Source organism: Scyliorhinus canicula, chromosome 10 (genome assembly GCF_902713615.1).
Source record: "Scyliorhinus canicula chromosome 10, sScyCan1.1, whole genome shotgun sequence".
Classification (NCBI taxonomy): Eukaryota; Metazoa; Chordata; class Chondrichthyes; order Carcharhiniformes; family Scyliorhinidae; genus Scyliorhinus; species Scyliorhinus canicula.
The window spans coordinates 98,382,526-98,402,620 of NC_052155.1; the positions used below are offsets into that span (position 1 = coordinate 98,382,526).

General features: G+C 54.3%; 1 long non-coding RNA gene across 1 annotated transcript in view; it reads left to right on the forward strand.

Annotated features, from left to right (window-relative positions):
• LOC119972119 overlaps positions 1-18,727 on the forward strand; it is a 43,598-nt gene extending 24,871 nt beyond the window's left edge. The window contains exon 2 of the long non-coding RNA XR_005462007.1: positions 17,996-18,727. This is a non-coding gene — a long non-coding RNA (uncharacterized LOC119972119). The remainder of the gene's footprint in view (positions 1-17,995) is intronic.
• Positions 18,728-20,095: the final 1,368 nt, after the last annotated feature.

Consider the following 20,095-nt stretch of genomic DNA (forward strand, 5'->3'; position numbering starts at 1 on the left):
TTACCGCTGGAGGAGCTCGAACTCAGAAAATGGTCACCTCACAATTTAAAAGTGAGCATGCAGAAGAGGAATGGGGGAACTATTAGACAGGCAGGATTCCAGTGAGGGCATCGCACCCTCTCCAACTGATTTTCAGTTCTGAATACTTGTGAGAGATAGTGGGCTCGAGTCTCCGCTCCGCGACGCAAAATTACATTCGGCAATGGGGCGAAGAATCCGTTTTGACGCCAATATGGGGAGCGGCGCTGGTTTTTGGATTCTCCACCCCCTGAAAAGTGGCGTACTCCTGCAGCCGATTATCCACGGCCTCAGGGCATTGCTTGAGGCCCGCCCCGCGATGCTTCGTCCCCGATCGGCCAAGTTCCCGATCGCGTGGTTTACGTGTGCTCACACCGTCTGAGAACCTCGCATGCTGGTTGCGGGCTCAGTCTGGGGCCGCCACAATCAGAGCAGGGCCGATCCATGGGCAGGGGGCTTCATTCGGGGCTCTGGGCACTGTGGGCGGGTGGTTCGGGGCGTGCGAGCGGCCAAAGGGGGCACTACGTTTGCAGTCCAGATCCGCGGGCTGTGTCCACCACTGCAGGCCACCACCGTGCTCATGCACGGCCACGGAACCGTAAGTGCTCAGGGCCATCTCAGCAGCTAGAAATAGGCTAGTACTGGCAAAAACATGGCTGGTTTACAGTACAGGAGGGAAGACTTAAAACTCTTGGGACATTGGGACAGGTTCTTGAGAAGGTGGTATCTGTACAAGCCAGACTGATTGCGCCTCCACAGAGCCAAGATCAATATTGTCGTGGACAAGTTAGCTAGAATTGTTGAGTGAATGTTTAAACTAGTTTGGCAGAATGATAGGAAACTGAGTATTGATTCAGAAGAGAGAGATACAAAGCTAGAAATGGAAGGCAGAAATCAGTAAATGTATTGAATGCAGTGGAAACAAAGGCTAGAAAATAGCTTAAAAATAAATTTGGTAAATCTTAGTTATATATGCTTCAATGAAATCAGTCTAATGATTATGGAAGTTAAGCAAGGACACCCATAGAAGCTTGAAAGTATGAGACCACAACCATTACTAAAACATGGCCGGGATTCTCCCCTACCCGGCAGGGCGGGCGGTCCCTGCAGGCCGGAGTGGCATGAACCACTCCGGCGTCGGGCCTCCCCAAATTCTCCGCACCTTTAGGGTCTAGGCCCGCGGCGGAGTGGCTCCCGCTCCGCCAGCGCAAATGGCCTTTGGCGCCCCGCCAGCTGGGGCCGAAAGGCCTTCGCCGGCCGGCGGAAGTCCGCGCATGCGCCGGTGCGTCAGCGGCTGCTGACGTCATACCGGCGCATGGGGAAGGCCATGGTGGGGCGGAAGAAAAAGAGAGCCCCCACGGCACAGGCCCGCCCGCCGATCGGTGGGCCCCGATCGCGGGCCAGGCCATCGTGGGGGGACCCCCCCGGGGCCAGATCGACCCGTCAGCGGCGGGACTTCGGCCCTTTGCGGGCCGGAGAATCACCGCGCGGGGGCCCGCCGACCGGCGCGGCGAGATTCCCGGCCCCACCAACCTCCCGGGGTGTCAGAGAATTCTGCCCCAGATCTCTAAAAAACAGGAATAGCAGCTGAACATTCCTCATTGCAAGGTTTTCAGATTAGATCGATGGGAGTAAAAGGTAGGGAGGGCAAGAAATATTGGTTAAGGCAACAATTGTAGCTGTGAGGAGGGATGATATGCTGGAGGAGTCAGTTCTGGATGTAATTTTAGGGAATAAAGCTGGCCAGGTAATAGGAATATCAGTGGAGATAGCCATAGGGAGAGTACTTTTATAGTAGTGATCGTAATTCAGTTTGATTGGCTGGGTGTGGTTGTTGGTTTGGTAGGTGTTATTTATTTTGTTGTTTTTCCTCTTGAAATTGCTGTTACAAATTTATAAATGCCTTAATAAAATGTTTTTGAACAAAATAAAGTAATTTGTTTGGATCGGTCCAGGCCTCCGTGGGGGCACCCGTCGGGGCCAGATCACCCTGACCCCCCTTCCGAGAACTCTGCAGGCCGCCCGTGGAGCCAGGTCCCGCCAGTACGGACCTGGTTTGATTTACGCTAGCGGGACTGGCTGAAAACGGGTGGCCGCTCAACCCATCGTGGGCCAGAGAATGGGTGGGGGGGGGCCGTTGCCAGTGGCCGCCGACCGGCGGGGCGCGATTCCCGCCCCCGTAAAAACCCCGGCACCGGAGAATTCGGCAGTCAGCGGCGGGGTGGCGGGGCGGGGTTCACGCCGCCCCCCCCCCCCCCCCGGCAATTCTCCGACCCGGGGTGGGGGGGGGTCGGAAAAAAAACCACCATCAAGTTCAAAGTCCGGCTTGGCAGCTGATGAAGTTTAGATACAATTAATTAACCAATTTGGCTTAATAAACTGAACATTAATAATAATGATGTCTTTGAAACTACCATATTGTTGTAAAAACCCATCTGACTCACTGACCCAACCCAAATATTTTGTCAACATTTTTGCTTTTAAGTGTATACAATGTTCTCAATTACAATTTGACATCAATAGTTCTAATTTGGAATAAATTTGATAGTCTGCAAAAAGCTATCCTGTACACTCAAAACTCTCGCACTCACTCAGCAACCTGCACTGAAAAATATGAGGAAATTAATTACTTAAATAAAATACAAATTTATTCAGTTTTTCATTTAGTCCGAAAAACAAATTGTTCCACTATAAGACCGAGAGCACCACCTGATCGTCGTCAGTTATTAATTCATCTTCGTCTCACTTTCCACCCTTCCACTCCCCAGGTCTCATGGTCTAAAGTGTCCTCCCATCCACCATCTTCCTGGCTCCAGTCTCAGGATCTGCACTCATTCCCCTCCACCCTCCAAACTCCCCCCCCCCCCCCAACTCTACCCTGAGCCCGGGGGCGCGATTCTCCGCTGCCGCACGGCATCGGGAAGGCCGTCGTGAACTCGGCCGAGTTTCACGACGGCGCGAAAGGGCCCCGTTCCCAATCGATTCTGGCCCCGGAAATGGGCTAGGAGCGGGGCCGCGGGAAACACGTGGGGAATGATGGCAAAAGCTCGCGACGTCCGAATGACGCCGCTCCACGTCGTAAAAGGGCGCGAGCGACGACAAGTGAGGGGGTGAAACTGATGGAGCCACGGAGGGCCGGCCAGAGGTTCGGTGCGACTGACCTCGAGACCCTCATCGATGAGGTGGAGCAACGGAGGGGCATCATCTGCCCTAGAAGAGGGCATCGCCACCCTGCCAGCATTGTGCGACGGGCCTGGCGTGAGGGGGCACGGCAGTGAGTGTTGTGGGGCAGACCCCTCGGTCTGGGGAGCAGTGCCGGAAGAAGCTCCACAACCTCACCAGGGCTGCCAGGGTAAGTGCCAAGAGGGTGCCCCCGGGTCACAACAATCCCCCCCCCCATGTCCCTCATCACCCACCTCCCCCTCCCGGGCACGAAGGGGAGGGGAGGGGGGGGCGAGAGTGAGTGGAGGGTGGTTAACAAAGTAGTCACAGACCCACATGAGCGCTGCGACCCCCTGGAGAGATGCCATGGTGTAGCTGCAACTTTCCCCCCAACCTGTGCCAATATCTGAACGCCCTGATGATACCTGCCGAATTGTCATGATCTATCTATGCCCCCACCCCCCAACAGGACAAGACTGCTCACAACAACTGGGAGCGAAACAGGACCAGAGGGGGTTCACCCATTCTGCACCCCTTGACAGTGTTCGAGCAGAGGGCACTGGACCTTGCTGGGGGATCTGGCACCCGGGAGGTTTGCAATGCGCAGTTGGAGATGTAGAACCAAGTGAGACAACCCTGCATGACAACCCCCCCCCCCCCTCCCCCCCCCCCCCCCCCAGCCCATCCTCTGTCCCCTCACACTCTACCCACTGGACCCCCCATCCTCTGTCCCCTCATACTCTACCCACTGGACCCCCCCATCCTCTGTCCCCTCACACTCTACCCACTGGACCCCCCATCTTCTGTCCCCTCACACTCTACCCACTGGACAATCCTACGCCCGGCTGAGCGTGTATAACTAACCCCGTATTCTGTTCCCTAGGGCGTGACGAACGTCCAGGGCCATCTGCTGCCACACACAGGTGCCCATCTGCCACGACCACCGCACCCAGGGCCGCACGCCAGAGGGTGGAAGGAGGTCAGCCAGGAGTGCCATCCTCCCAACCTAGGACCGTCGAGCAGGACGCACACAGGACGGCGACGCAGTCAACAGAGTCACCTGAGGGAGAACCAGACATGGGCCGCGTGCAGCCTACGCTCGGATATGACTGAGACAAGGACACTGCTGGTTTTATGACCGACGCTGACCTAGATCTTGCGGCACTGCTGTCTCCCACACCATCCACCATCCCAGAGACACTCACCTCGATTGGGCAATTAAGTGATGAGGCTCCTCGGTCACGGTCTGGTGTGCATCACACAGCTGAGCCAGTACAGCAGGTGGAGGTCGGAGCAGCCGAGGGGCTGGACGGTCGGAGGGCATTCAGCTGGCTCCCAGACGTTTCCCGGGTTCCTGGATTTACTCGACCCACGTGGACAGCTGATGCATTTTGAAACCCAGGGACACAATGACAGGATGAGGGCCGACTTCCAGCAGCTACAGACGCAGTTAGAGGAGTCAAACCGCGTCCAAGAGCAGGTGCCACTCATGGCAGCCATCCAGGCCGACACCGCACGGGTGGCGTCCGCGGTCGAGGCAATGGGTGGAGCGGTTTTGTGCATGGGTCAGGTACTGCAAGGCGTTGGGCTTCATGTGAACGCGTCATCCTCGGCCCTGGAGAGGGTTGTCCTCTCACAGGCAGCAATGTGCCAGAGCCGAAACGACATTGCCGGCGCGCTACGGGCCCTGGCAGAGTCTCACCAGGCCATGGCCCAGTCCCAGCACGCCATGGCACAGTCCCGGCACGCCATGGCCCAGTCCCAGCACGCCATGGCACAGTCCCAGCACTCCATGGCACAGTCCCAGCAGTCAGTCGCGGAGAGCATTGACTGCCTGACACACGTGCTGGATGGCATCGCGCACTCACAGGTTGAGGTCGCAGTCCCTGGCGGGAATGTCTCACTCCCTGGACTCCGTCTCAGCGAACCTTCGGACCCTGGTCGATACGGTTGCAGGCCTCCAGGACTGGCAGTGCCAGGTGTCGGTGGGGCGACTGGGCACCTCCCCGGTTGCACCTCCGTCCCACAGTGAAGCCCGGGGGCCACCGGGCTCCCCGAGGGAGGAGGAGGTTCTGGGGCCCGTCCCGTTAACTCCATCACGGGACGTCCCTGAACGCTCGGCCTCCCCCCGTCCCATCCCTGGTGCATCGGGTGGGCAGCGGGCAGAGCAAGGTGGCACCACGTCATCCAAAACGGCCACGGAGCAGCCTGGGCCATCAAGGCCGGGTCGCCCCAGGAAATGAGTGCCGACGGGGAGACATGTCGCGGGGCGTGATTCTCAGCAGTCCGCCTCCACTCCTGCTGTACCATCTGGGGATTCACTTAGACGTAGTGGTAGGGTCCGGAAGGCAATGAAGAGGGACACATAGTAAGTTGGCATGGGTGAAGGGCACAGTTTAGTTGTAGGGGCTAGGGCATCTGTACATCATATTCACCATTAAACTCGCTGTTGCACCTAACTTGTAAGACTGTGTGATTTTTCCATTGCCACGGGGATCGTGATGGTGACCGAGTGTCGCTGGGGTTGACGAGCGGTGAAACTTCGGTGCCGGGTGTGCAGTCCCTTCCCCCCCCCCCCCCCCCACCCCCTGCCACAGATACCCCACGCGGGCACGTGATGGAGTGTCCCTGACGAACTCAGCGACCACCGAGATGGATGGTTCAGCTATTGCCATGAGTCAGACTTTGTCTAATGATTCTGAGCTCACAGCTCATCGCAGAGCGGGCTGTCATCATTCAACATGGCACTGATCACACCCGCTGACACAGCCATCAATGTTGTGCCATACCGTTGTGCCACAGTGGTAAGGGTGATCTCGAAGTGGAGCAGTGTACGCAGAGTGGGGGTGTGGGGGAGGGGGGGGGGTGGCAGTTGTGTGCTGACTGCACGACTGGCGATGCAGGTGGTAGTGGTAGTGTTCAGCAATGCCGTCACACGCGGCGCGTGAATCTTGCTGCCACCAAGGCGTCGCTTGCCCGCTGTCCTCGCTGGTGCCGTCGTGCAGCCTCCTAGACATCACCAGCACCCAGGTCATGTCTGTGTGCTGCGCCCGACACACCACCAACCTCCTCCTCCTCCGTGTTGGCACCACTGCCAGTGGCTTCTCCCTCCGCCTCCTGCAGCAGGTCATCTCCCCTCTGCATCGCGATGTTGTGCAGCGCACAGCAGACCACGACAATGCGAGCGACCCTGTCGGGCTGGTACTGCAGGGCCCCTCCGGAGCGGTCCAGGCACCCGAATCGCATTTTCAGCAGACCGAAGCAGCGCTCCACCACACCCCTGGTTGCTGCATGGGCCTCATTGTAAAGGGTCTCCGCATTTGTCTGAGGCCTCCGTATGGGCGTCATCAGCCAAGACCTCAGTGGATAACCCCTGTCGCCCAGCAACCAGCCCCTCAGCCGGGGGGGGGCCATCCCTCAAACATAGCAGGGATGAATGATGCGCAAGAATGTACGCATCATGCACACTCCCGGGGAACCTTGCGCACACGTGCATGATCTTCATGTGGGGGTCGCATACCACCTGGATATTCATGGAGTATGTCCCCCTCCTGTTTGTGAACACTTCCCCGTTGCCTGCAGACGGGCGCATGGGGACGTGAACACAATCAATGACCCCTGGACCATCGGTATCCCGGCCACGTTGGCAAATCCACGGGCTTGTGCTTCTTGATTTGCTCTGTCCTTGGGAAAGGTGATGTAGCGGTCCGCGATGGCATACAGGGCGTCAGTCACATCCCGGATGCACCTGTGGACCGATGACTGCAAGATCCCGGAGAGGTCCCCGCTCAGAGACTAGAAGGAGCCGGTCGCATAAAAGTTAAGTGCCACCGTCAGCTTGACGGCAACCGGTATCGCGTGTCCTCCTCCCGTTCCACGTGGGGCGAGGTGCGCCACGAGGTGACAGATATGTGTGACCGTCTCTCTGCTCAACCGGAGTCTCCTCCTACAGGTGATGTCCGGCAGTGTCTCGAAAGAGATCCGGCCACGGTACACCCTAGGCCTCGCTCGTCGCCCCGTCGCCCTGGCTCCACCATCAATGTCTCCTCCTCCTCCTCCCCCTCCTCCTCCTCCTCCCCCCCATGCTGCTCGACGACTGGCAACTCCTCGGCCCTTCCCTCTGCTGCTGCAGCTGGCCCTGCATCCACTGTGGGATGTGGCTGTGGACGCTGCTGGATGTCCAACTGCAGTGCAGCGGCCCCAACCACTGCGCTGAACATAGTTGTTCTGTTCACAGACATTGTGCTAGCCTACAGAAGGGTGGTAGGGGGCAGGGAAACAACATGTTAGACGGAGGTTAGTCAACACCTTGGCAGCCGCCTGCCACGGGATACCTGTGTGTCCCGGTGGCCTGGTCGCGCTGCTGACATGCGGCCAGCCTAACCCCTGGTCACTTTCTGCGTCCAACGGGCAGTTAACAACACGTCCTCCTCACCGGTGCGTCAGTGGGCTGTGGCCATCAGCCACAGGGCAACCAGCGGCCGTGTCCTCGTGACCGTCCTGCCATGGCAGGGCGGCTGACATGTTGCATCCGGGGGTGGACGACCCACTCCACTAACTCCCTCTCCCCCCTCCCCCTACTCCCTCTCCCCCCTCCCCCTACTCCCTCCCCCCCCTCCCTCTACTCCCTCTCCCCCCCCACCACTACTCGCTCTCCCCCCCTCCCACTTCTCCCTCTCTCCCCCCCCCCCAGTAATCGCTCTCCCCCCTCCCACTTCTCCCTCTCTCCGCCTCCCACTACTCGCTCTCCCCCCTCCCACTTCTCCCTCTCTCCCCCTCCCACTACTCGCTCTCCCCCTCCCACTTCTCCCTTTCTCTCCCCTCACTACTCCCTCTCTCCCCCTCCCTCTACTCCCTCTCCCCCTCCCCCTACTCCCTCTCTCTCCCCCACTTCTCCCTCTCCCCCTCCCACTTCTCCCTCTCTCCCCCCTCCCACTACTCCCTCTCTCTCCTCCCACTACTCTCCCCCTCCCCCAACTCCCTCTCTCCCCCCTCCCCTACTCCCTCTCCCCCTCCCCCTACTCCCTTTCTCCCCCCCACTTCTCCCTCTCTCTCCGCCCCAGTAATCGCTCTCCCCCCTCCCACTTCTCCCTCTCTCCCCCTCCCACTACTCGCTCTCCCCCCTCCCACTTCTCCCTCTCTCCCTCTACCACTACTCGCTCTCCCCCTCCTACTTTTCCCTCTCTCCCCCTCCCACTACTCCCTCTCTCCCCCTCCCCCTACTCCCTCTCTCCCCCTCCCCCTACTCCCTCTCTCCCCCCACTTCTCCCTCTCCCCCTCCCACTTCTCCCTCTCTCTCCTCCCACTACTCCCTCTCCCCCCCCCACTTCTCCCTCTCCCCCTCCCACTTCTCCCTCCCTCTCCCTCCCCACTACTCGCTCTCCCCCCCCACTTCTCCCTCTCCCCCCCCAACTTCTCCCTCTCCCCCCCGCCCCCACTTCACCCTTCCCCCCCCCCCCCCCCCCCCCCCCCCACTGGCCGCAGCGTTCTCGGGGATGCCTTCCCCAGTTTGCAGAGACTCCGGGACGGTCCGCTCACCTCCTCACTCCTCGTCAGCCAGCACGACTGGCTGGCGACTTTAAAAAGCAGGTGTGGACGGCGACGGCGTGACCTGGCGTCACGACGTCGGGACTTCGGCCCATCCGGGCCGGAGAATAGCGGGGGTGCCGGAGAATCGCCATTTTGGCTGCATCGGGCGATTCTCCATGTTTTTGCGCGCGAAACACGATGACACAAATTTGGGGCGCGATTCTCCAATGTCATGCCGGTTGGGAGAATAGCGGGCCGCGCCAGTTTTTCACGCGACGCCGGTCCGACGCGCTCCCGCAATTCTCCCAATCGGCGTGACTTCGGAGAATCGCACCCCAGAACTCCCGAGCTCTCGCTCCTGGTCTCCCGACTGTCGAGGACCATACCGAGTAGGATAAAGGGATGCTTATGTCAGCTATCAAAAGCTCAATACTGCAGAAAGCCTTGAGTAGTAGAGAAAGTGCGGGGGTGAAAATCAAACGGGGAATATGAAAGCAAAGAGAGAACATGAAAAATATTGGCAAGTAAATCAAGGAAAGCCCACAGATATTTTTTTTTAAAATAATTTTTATTAAGATTTTCAAAAACATATCAAAAACATAAAATAACAACAAGAAAACCGTATTAACAACAACAAAAAGAAAAAACACAATAACCCCCAAAGCCAAACCCCCCCCCAGCAACTACAAAAAGAAGAAATAGATAAGCACCCGGCATATTCAATAAACACATATACACATTTCTCGGGTTGCTGCTGCTGTCGGCCTATTTCCCTACCGTTCTGCCAGGAAGTCCAGGAAAGGCTGCAACCGCCTAAAGAACCCCTGTACTGATCCCCTCAGGGCAAATGACACCCTCTCCAATTTGATGAACCCCGGCATATCATTGATCCAGGCCTCCACGCTTGGGGGCCTCACATCCTTCCATTGAAGCAAAATCCTCCGCCGGGCTACTAGGGACGCAAAGGCCAGAACACCGGCTTCTTTCGCCTCCTGCACTCCCGGCTCCACTGCAACCCCAAAAATTGCGAGTCCCCAGCCTGGCTTGACCCTGGATCCTACCACCCTCGACACCGTCCTTGCTACCCCCTTCCAAAACTCCCCCAGCGCTGGGCATGCCCAAAACATATGGGCGTGGTTCGCTGGGCTCCCCGAGCATCTAGCACACCTGTCTTTGCCCCCGAAAAACCTACTCATCCTCGTCCCGGTCATGTGGGCCCTATGCAGCACCTTGAACTGTATGAGGCTAAGCCTCGCACAGGAAGAGGAGGAATTCACTCTCTCCAGGGCACCCGCCCACGTCCCCTCCTCAATCTCCTCACCCAGCTCCTCTTCCCATTTACCCTTCAGCTCCCCCACCGAGGCCTCATCCACCTCCTGCATGACATGGTACACGCCTCCCATCCACAAACAGGTCCCTCAACCTCCTAATACCTACCCTGTGCCAGCCAAGAAACCCGCCATCGATGCTCCCTGGAACAAACCGGTGGTTCCCCTGTATCGGGGACTCCATTGAGCCCCCCACCTCCCCCCTATGCCGTCTCCATTGCCCCCAAATTTTGAGGGTAGCCGCCACCACCGGGCTCGTGGTATACCTCGTTGGAGGGAGCGGCAACGGCGCCGTTACCAGCGCCTCCAGGCTCATGTCCACGCAGGACGCCATCTCCATCCTCTTCCATGCTGACCCTGCCCCGTCCATTACCCACTTATGCACCATCGCTGCGTTGGCAGCCCAATAGTAACCACAGAGGTTGGGCAGCGCCAGCCCCCCCTATCCCTGCCCCACTCCAAAAACACCCTTCTCACCCTCGGAGTCCCATGCGCCCATACAAATCCCGTAATACTCCTGTTGACCCTCCTAAAAAAGGCCTTCGGGATAAGGATGGGAAGGCACTGGAACAGGAACAAAAACCTCGGGAGCACCGTCATCTTGACGGACTGCACCCTGCCCGCCAGCGACAGCGGCAACATGTCCCATCTTTTAAACTCCTCCTCCATTTGCTCCACCAGCCTAGTGAGGTTAAGTTTGTGAAGGGCCCCCCAGCTCCTAGCCACCTGGACTCCCAGGTACTGAAAGCTCCTCCCTGCCCTTTTCAGTGGGAGCCTACCAATCCCCTCCTCTTGATCCCCCAGGTGCACGACGAACAGCTCACTCTTACCCAGGTTGAGCTTGTACCCAGAAAAGCCCCCAAATTCCCTAAGGATCTTCATCACCTCCGGCATTGCCCCCACTGGGTTCGCCACATATAGCAACAAGTAATCTGCGTATAATGACACTGGGTGCTCCTCCCCACCCCGCACCAGACCCCTCCAATTCCTCAACTCCCACAACGCCATGGCCAGGGGCTCAATTGCCAACGCAAAGAGCAAAGGGGACAGGGGAAACCCCTGTCTCGTCCCCCGGTACAACCGAAAGTACTCCGATCTCCTCCTATTCGTGGCTACGCTCGCCATCGGGACCTCATATAACAGCCTCACTCAACTGACAAACCCTTCCCCGAACCCAAACCTTTCCAGCACCTCCCACAAGTACCCCCACTCAACCCTATCAAAGGCCTTCTCCGCGTCTAATGCTACCACTATCTCCACCTCCCCTTCTACCGCCGACATAATGATAACATTCAGAAGCCTACGTATATTGGTGTTCAGCTGCCTTCCCTTCACAAACCCCGTCTGGTCCTCATGAATTACCCCCGGCACACAGTCCTCTATCCTTGTGGCCAAGATCTTCGCCAACAGCTTGGCATCCACATTTAACAACGAGATCGGCCTATCTGATCCACACTGCAGGGGGTCCTTGTCCCGTTTAAGGATCACGGAAATCAGCGGCCTTGACATAGTCGGGGGGGGAAAAGCCCCCCCCCTCCCTTGCCTCGTTAAAGGCCCGAACCAACAGAGGGCCCAGCAGGTCTGCATACATTTTATAGAATTCGACCGGGAACCCATCCGGCCCCGGCGCCTTCCCCGACTGCATGCTCCCTATCCCTTTGACCAGCTCCTCCAGCTCAATCGGCGCCCCCAGCCCCTCCACCTGTCCCTCCTCCACCTTTGGAAATCTCAGCCTGTCCAAAAAGCGCCCCATCCCCCCCCCCCCCTCCCCTCCTCCTCCACCGGGGGCTCGGACTGGTACAATTCCCCATAAAAGTCCCTGAAGACCCCATTAATGGCCACCCCCCTTTGCACCACATTTCCTCCCCTATCCTTAAGTCCACCGATCTCCCTGGCCGCGTCTCGCTTACGAAGCTGTTGCGCCAGCATCCTACTCGCCTTCTCCCCATATTCGTACACCGCTCCCTGTGCCTTCCTCCACTGAGCTTCCGCCTTTCCGGTGGTCAGCAAGTCGAACTTGGCCTGAAGGTTATGTCGCTCCCTCAACAGTCCCTCCTCCGGAGCCTCCGCGTATCTCCTGTCCACCCTCACCATCTCCCCCACCAACCTCTCCCTCTCTCTTTGCTCTCCCCTCTCCCTATGGGCTCGGATGGAAATCAACCCCCCTCTAATCACCGCCTACAATGCTTCCCAAACCGTCCCCACCCGGACCTCCCCATTATCATTGGCCTCTAAGTACCTCTTGATACACCCCCGAACCCGCCCGCCCGCCTTCTCATCCGCCAGCAGTCCCACCTCCAGGCGCCAGTGCGGGCGCTGGTCCCTCTCCTCCCCCAGCTCAAGGTCTACCCAGTGCGGGGCATGGTCCAAAATGACTATGGCCGAATACTCGGCATCCTCCACCCTCGAGATCAGCCCCCTGCTCAGGACAAAAAAATTGATCCGGGACTTTATGCACGTGAGAAAAAAATGAATACTCCCTAGCCCTCGGCCTCGCGAACCTCCACAGATCCACCCCTCGCATCTGGTCCATAAATCCACCACCTTTGACGCCTCAAACGACACCCTTTTTCCCACCAGAATCGCCACCCCCCCGATTTTTTGCATCCAGCCCCAAATGAAACACCTGGCCTACCCAGCCCTCCCTCAGTCTAACCTGGTCCGCCACCTTCAGGTGCGTCTCCTGAAGCATGGCCACATCCGCCTTCAGCCCTTTTAGGTGCGTAAACACCTGGGTCCGTTTGACCGGCCATTCAGCCCCCTCACATTCCAAGTTATCAGCCGGATCAGAGGGCTCCCTGCCCCCCTCCCCTGCCGACTAGCCATAACCCGTCCCCTGCCCGCCCCAGGCGAGCGCTCCTCGCTCGGCCCGTTCCCCACAGCGGCCTACCCCCACCCCAGCCTCCCCTGCATACTCCAGCTCCTTCCTGGCCATTTCAGCAGCAACCCGGTACCCCCCCCCCCCCGCCCAGGCTAGGACCCCTCCCAGCCGCGTTACTCCCTCCGTAGCACTCCCGTGAGCCAGCTAACTTCTGCTGACCCCGGCAGCTCCCGCCACACTCTGACCCCTCCCAACGTGGGGCTACTCCTCCTCCCCCAGACCCATCAGAAGACCCTCCTCCTCCCCCTCCCGCTCTTGCACGGGAAAAAAGCCTGCGCTTCTCAGCTCCGACCCTGCAACCATCCACCCTCAGCGTGGGAAACAGAAGAAAAGCCCGCGCTTTCCCTCTGCCCGACCCCGACCCCGCAAAAAAAGACAGCACCCCACCCAACCTAGAAACAGCACACAACCAGCTTAAAACAGCATGAAACAGCATAAAACAGAGACCCTTCCCACCAAACGTTAACACAGATATTTACAAACCCCCGACCCTCAGTCAGAGTCCAACCCCCCGGCCCGCACAAAGGCCCACGCCTCCTCTGGGGACCCAAAACAAAAGTGCCGGTCCCTGTAGGCGACCCACAGATGCGCCGGCTGCAACATGCCAAACTTCACACTCTTTCTGTGGAGGACCGCCTTCGTCCGGTTGTACCCGGCCCTCCGCTTGGCCACCTCCGCACTCCAGTCCTGATAGATCCGTACTACCGTGTTCTCACACTTGCTGCTCCACTCCCCCTCGGCCCACCCAAGCACGCACTCCCGGTCAACGAACCGGTGGAACCGTACCAGCACCGCCCGTGGCGGCTCATTCGGTTTGGGCCTCCTGGCCAGTATTCTGTGGGTACCTCCAGCTCCTGGGATCCCTGGAAGGACCCAGCTCCCATCAGCGAGTTCAACAAAATGACCACATAGGCCCCCAGGTCTGACACCTCCAGCCCCTCCGTGAGGCCCAGGATCCGCAAATTTTTCCGTCTCCACCGGTTCTCCATCTCCTCGAACCGCTCCTGCCACTTCTTGTGGAGCGCCTCGTGCATCTCCACCTTTACCGTGAGGGCCGCGGCCTCATCCTCTCTTTCAGAGGCTTGTTGTCGGAGCTCCCGGATCTCCACCCCTGGGCTGTCTGCGTCGCCAGCAGCTTGTCCGTATTCGCCTTCAGTGAGTCCAGCAGCGCCACTTTTAGCTCCTGAAAACAGCGCTGGATAGTCTCCTGCTGCATCCGCACCCACCTCCTCCATTCCTCGAGGCCTCCGCCGGCCGCCATCCTGACCCTCTTCCCCCGCTTTTTCTTAGGCGCCGCCACCGCTATTCTGCTGGCCCCGCTCCTGGTCAAGACCACAGATCACTGGGGATCCGCTGCAGACACCTTCCCACGTCGGGAACCGTCGAGCAAGTACCGCTGGGGGCCATTCAAAGAGCCCAAAAGTCCGTTCCTGGCGGGAGCTGCCGAACGTGCGGCTTAGCTCCGCATAGCCGCAACCGGAAGTCCCCACAGATATTTATACTTACATAAAGAGCAAGTGGGTTGCTAATTAAAGTCCAAAGATTAACCTGCATGTAGAGGTAGAAGATGTTCTCCCTCTATGTTCTTAATGAATATTTAGGGCGCGGTTCAGCAGACTTGAGTTGAAGTTCGCGGAACAGTGCGTTTGGTGGGATGATTCTCGGGCCTGTAATGCCGAGAAAGATCCGGCTATTCAATGGCTCTTTGCCAAACTTTGGCCTTGGGGAGATTCTCTCCACTGAGGCCTCACTTAAAAGCTCGCCAGCAGGAAAGTCTCCTTGCAGATCGGGGCTCTATTTTGGAAAGTTGCCCCGATCTTCCCCTTCCTTTCAAGTCCCACCTTTTTTATGACACCCCCCCTTTCAGGTTTTTGTGAACCCCCTCTCATCCCTCCAACCTTGATAGGCTCCTGGGAACCCCCACTTACCTCTCCCCCTCCTTACTCCCCTCTACCCAGCGAGGCCCCCCGGACCCGATACCTGACAGTGTCAACCTGGCACTCAGGCACCTTGATACTGTCATACTGGCAGTACCCCGGCAACCTGACAGTACCTGGGTGGCACTGCCTGGGTGCCAAGCTGGTAATGGTGGAGACCGGAGCACCCGGAGGATACCCATGCAGACAGGGGGAGAACTTACAAACTCCACACACACAGTAGCCCGAGTCCGGAATTGAAACTGGGTCCCTGGCACTGTGAGGCAGCAATGCTAACCACTGTGCCAACATGCCACCCAATGTCAATCTGAAGATAGCAGGAATAAATCAGGCAAGCAGAAAAATGGTAGATATAATTGAATCTGGAGAAGTGTTGAGGTAATGGAATTGCACAGGACAAAGGAGTACACAATAAATGATATGATACTGAGAAGTGTAAAAGTACAATGCGACTTGTGAGAGTGCATGTCCACCGACCCCTGAATGTGGCAGGACAGGGAGGTAATGTGATTAAGAAGGCAGACCAAAATTTTTCTTTTTTAACAGAGGCTTAAAGAGCTATGCTAGAAAACACCAAAATAAAAGCAAAAGATGATGGAAACCTGAAATAAAAACATTGCTGGAATTCCTCAGCAGGTCTGACAGCATCAGTCGAGTGGGAAACAGTTGACATTTCGAGTCCAATATCAATATGAGTCTTCTTCAGAACTGAAGGGAGATAGAGATGTGGTGGGTTTTATGCTTTGTACAACAAAGGGGAGTGCAAAGTTCTAATCACTTGTTCTGGTGGCTCAGATAGACGCAAATGATCTTGTGGCAATATTTGTGTTGGAGAGGTTCAATAGAAAAGATGTCAAACGCCAAGAGGCAAAGTAAAAGAAAATGAAGGCAAACAAGGTGAATGAAACAAACAGAAATCCCATCACAGAGAGCAGCAGAATTTCAAATTAGGAAATTCTCGAAGAGAGGTGGCAGTGAATTAAACAGTAAAATAAAAGCAAAATACTGTGAATACTAGAAAAACAAAATTTGTTCCCTGTGCTGTATCATTCCACAATTTTAACCCACAATATGGGTTCTATAATTTTAAACCACAATATGGGGGCATATATTATGAGGGTAGGGGCATATTGCTTGTCATAATATACATCCAGGTATATGATGGAGTGCAGACAGGCAGTGATTGACACACAGGATGACCAGTGAGCACACAGAACACAGCAGCCAATCACCAGACAGGACACGACTACTATAAAGCCAGAGGGCACCAGTTTTCCCTCTCTCCCGGGATCCAGCCTCTGAGACAGTCAGAGCTCGTGAGCAGCAGCTAGAACATACTCCATGTGGTAGTCAGTTAGTCTGGTCAGGTTAGCCTCAGGTCTCCAGTCAAGTCAGCATAGTGTCAACCCACAGTTAAGCATGTATTATAGTTAGTTGTTCAATAAAATCGTGTTGCACCTCTTCAAGTGTTGGAAGCCTGTCTCTCTCTACATTGCATCAAACGCAGTCCACATAGACCCAGCTTGTCCAACACATCATTGCTTACCTAAGAAAATTCAGTCTTGAGATGACCAACTTCAAAAGAGACTTTCCCACAGCGATAATATGCTGGAGACAGCCTTTAAAGCTGAGAGGAGGACTCTTACCCTTCAAGTAAACAAAGTCCCACTCTCATGTGTTGCCGGCTATTCAGATTGGTCAGCAGCCGAGTATTCCCAAGAGCACCGGAACTCCAGAGTATCGGCTACCACAAGCAGTCCTAAAGGGAAGATCCATATGTTCTATGCCAGACTGAAAGGTGTCGTGGTTTTTACTCAGGGAGGTATTGTGGACCCGAGTGAGGAGGATTTGGAGGAACACGATCTAGAGATCAGAAGTGGAGGTACAAAGTGGGGTACCATCCTGAGGGGGTGCCCCTCCCTCATGGGCACAGGACACGTCCCAAAGGAGGTACCCCATACCTTCCCGCTTTTTGACCAGAGTTGGTGAAAAGGGGGGTTGGTTTCCTTTATTCCACTTTTCCTACCAGCACATATTATTGTGGTGGAGGCAGGATCAGGCCATTAATTGGTCAGGCCTCAACAGGCCTAAGGATGATTGGGCTGGTTGATACTTTACCCCCCACCATATTATAGGGGACAGCTCAGGGATGGGTGGAAAGGCAGTGTGCTAGCCATCCATTCTGTTTCTTGTGTACGCCCCCTACTTGAAATACAATGATGGGGGCTGTAAAATTACCCCCCATGCTATTTATTTCAGTTTGTAAGTCTACTATGCTTCTCATATTTCTTTCCATAATCTAGCAAAACCCATGACCACCACCATCTGGAAGGGCAAGAGCAGCAGATACCTGGGAACTCCACCCCTCTAAGTCCTCACCACTCTGACTTGGAAATATATCGCCGCTCCTTCACTATCATTGCGGCAAAATCCTGGATCTCCCTCCATAACAGCACTGTGGGTGTACCTACACCTCAAGGACTGCAGTGGTTCAAGATGGCAGCTCACCACCACCTTCTAAAGAGAAACCAGGGATGGGCAATAAATGCTGGCCTAACCAACGATGCCCACATCCCGTAAAATAAATTTGCATTTGAAGAAAACACTCAAGTACAATTCTTCAGCGAGGCTAAACAAGATTCTATTTGCGTGTTCTGGTGGCTCAGATAGAAATGATTGAGTCTGTGGCAATATTTGAAGCGCAGAAGAATCTTTTCATTTTGACCAATATTCTTTCTTCAACCAGATCCATCAGAAACAGATGAACTCCTCTTCGCTGGAGATTACTGGCATTCTTGCTGGAATTCAAAAAAGTAATTGTGCTGCAGGTTGTTTGAGACATTTTGATGTTGTAAACACTGTAGGATTAATGGTGCAATCTTCAGACGCCGTAGAACGTAAGGCACTGGTTCCCTGTATTATCAGGCACTATATAGGCCTAAAGAGTATTTCATACCCAGTACTCACAGCACATTAAAATGTAACACAACTCTATTGCCCAGGGCCTGCACACTTGTTGTGCACAAGACCCTATATTTCCAAAACTAATGGGCTATATTTTGCTGTATGCTTAGCATCTGATATTATCTGCCATTAGTTAGACATTACATTTACAATAAATAATTTCATTTTTTGCACAGCAAGTCATTGAAAGGTGTGATGCAGCGAAGTGTAACCAGACATTTGGGATCTTGCTGAACAGGGCAACCGCCTGTGTACATCTTCTTAACCAACCAGACTGGAGGATTGTGAAATTATCAGTACAAAAACCAAGAAGGAAATATACAAGCATGAATAAATGTAAGTGAATTAATGTCAAATCAAGTACTGAAATATAAATAAAAGAAGAAAAGAATATTTGAATTGGGGGAGAGAAAAATTAATATATGCCTGCAGTCTTATGCAGACAATTGATATTTTTACTTTAAAAAAAAGAACAACATGGCTTATGGACAATTTACCTTGATCCAAGATGAAGTCAAGAGGGACGATTCTGGAGTGAGAAGAAAGGAACCCTATCATATGAACAGTTTTCCCAGGCAGTTATGGAAGGACTAATTTATTTTCACCTGCAAGATTCTTCGCTACAGAAGCTCAGCCACAACTTTCTCGGATTAGCCCAGACTTTCTGTCTCCATTTAGCTTCAAAGATGCACAAGAGAGAACCAATTCGGCCTGCATTGGTTACATCTTATAGGACTAATTTTAACTTGCAACTTACTGCTTGTTATTTGGTGAATAAACCAATGCTTCGTCTCTAGAATTCATCTTTTCCTGTGTGTGTATCTGTGTTTTTGAGAAAATAATTTTTTTTTGCATTTACATTTTGGGGTATTGTGTGAATAAACATTTATCCTTTCTTCCAACTTAAACTTACCATATTTTGTGTTTACTCTTTAAAATCACAACAGTCAAAGGGTTTAAAACATTCCCTCCAGAATTTACAGCCGAGAAGTGAGGACATAGAGAAATACCACTTTCTCCCCCTCTGGAATAGAAATAGAAAAAGAAAGTTAAAAAAAGGATTTGAATTTTTACAAGCAACAAATAAAACCTGATCAAATGAGATTCTGAGCTTTTAGTAGCAAATTTCTGTGTCAGAGAGATTGACATAGTTAAAAGAGTACTTTGACTGAAATGGGAAAGTCTCAAACTTCAAACTTCTCAAACTTCAAATGAGACACTGTGAGTAGAGCTCAGAAACAGGAAGGGGGCAGTCACTATGATGGAGGTGTACTACAGGCCTCCCAACAACCCACGGGAAGTTGAGGAACAGATATGTAAACAGATTCTGGATAGATGTAGAAATAATAGGGTTGCTGTAATGGGAGACTTTACTTTTCCTCATATTAACTGGAAATCCCTTAAGACTAGGGGTCTGGATGGTGAGGAATTTGTTAAATGTGTCCAGGAAGGTTTTTTGGAACAATATGTGGATAGTCTGACTATAGAGGGGCGATATTGGACCTAGTATTAGGGAACGAGCCTGGCCAGGTCATCAATCTTGTAGTGGGAGAACATGTGGCGAATAGTGACCACAATTCCGTAAGCTTTTGGATACTCATGGAAAAGAACAAGTCGTGTCCTAGGGCTAAGGTGTTAAATTGGGGGAAGGCTCACTACAACCAGATTAGGCAGGATTTGGAGACCGTTGTTTGGGAGAAGCTGTTTGAGGGTAAATCCACATTTGGCAGGTGAGAGATTTTTAAGGAGCAGTTGATGGGAGTGCAGGACAGGCATGTGCCGGAAATAGGAAGGACAAGAAAGTCAGGATTCAGGAACCATGGATGACCAGGCAAATTGACAATCTTGTCAAAAAGAAAAAAGATGCAACTAAAAACAGATAAAGCACTTGAGGAATACAAGGAAAGTAGAAAATAGCTCAAGCAGGGAGTTAGGAGAGCAAAAAGGGGTCACGCAATGTCCTTGGCAGACAGGATTAAGGAGAATCTCAAGTCTTTTTATACGTATATTAGGAACAAGAGAGTAGCGAGAAAAAGAGTTGGCCCACTCAAGGACAAAGGAGGGAAATTATGTATAGAACCAGAGGAAGTAGGTGAGGTCCGTAATGAATATTTTGTATCGGTATTCACAAAGGAGAGGGACATGTTGATTGGTGGTGTCTCAGAGGGATGTGTAAACACTTTAGAGCTCGTTATTACAAGGGAGGAAATATTAGGTGTGTTAAACAGCATTAAGTTAGACAAATCGCCAGGGCCAGGTGGCATCTATCCCAGATT